This window comes from Penaeus monodon, chromosome 24 (assembly GCF_015228065.2).
Source record: "Penaeus monodon isolate SGIC_2016 chromosome 24, NSTDA_Pmon_1, whole genome shotgun sequence".
In the NCBI taxonomy this organism is placed as follows: Eukaryota; Metazoa; Arthropoda; class Malacostraca; order Decapoda; family Penaeidae; genus Penaeus; species Penaeus monodon.
Genome location: NC_051409.1, coordinates 34628245 through 34628529, shown reverse-complemented (window position 1 = coordinate 34628529; position 285 = coordinate 34628245).

Genomic DNA, 285 nt, shown 5'->3' with positions numbered 1-285 from the left:
ATCAGCAGTGACAATAATCTGGTATTGGCTAAAGTCCAGATTAGATTGCGTTAGTTACAAATAATTAAACAACAAGCAAAAATTCAGCTTAAGAAACTGCGTGAAGATCTTAATGTAAGAAAGGAATTTTAATCGAAACTCTCGAATAGGTTTGAAAAGTTACAAACGCTTGAAACAGAAGAGATCGAAGAAGAATGGAGAGCTTTCGAGGAGACCTTGCACACAAGTGCAGAAGAAACGATACCTAAAATGAAAGCTAAAAAGAAATGGATGACTGATTTTATT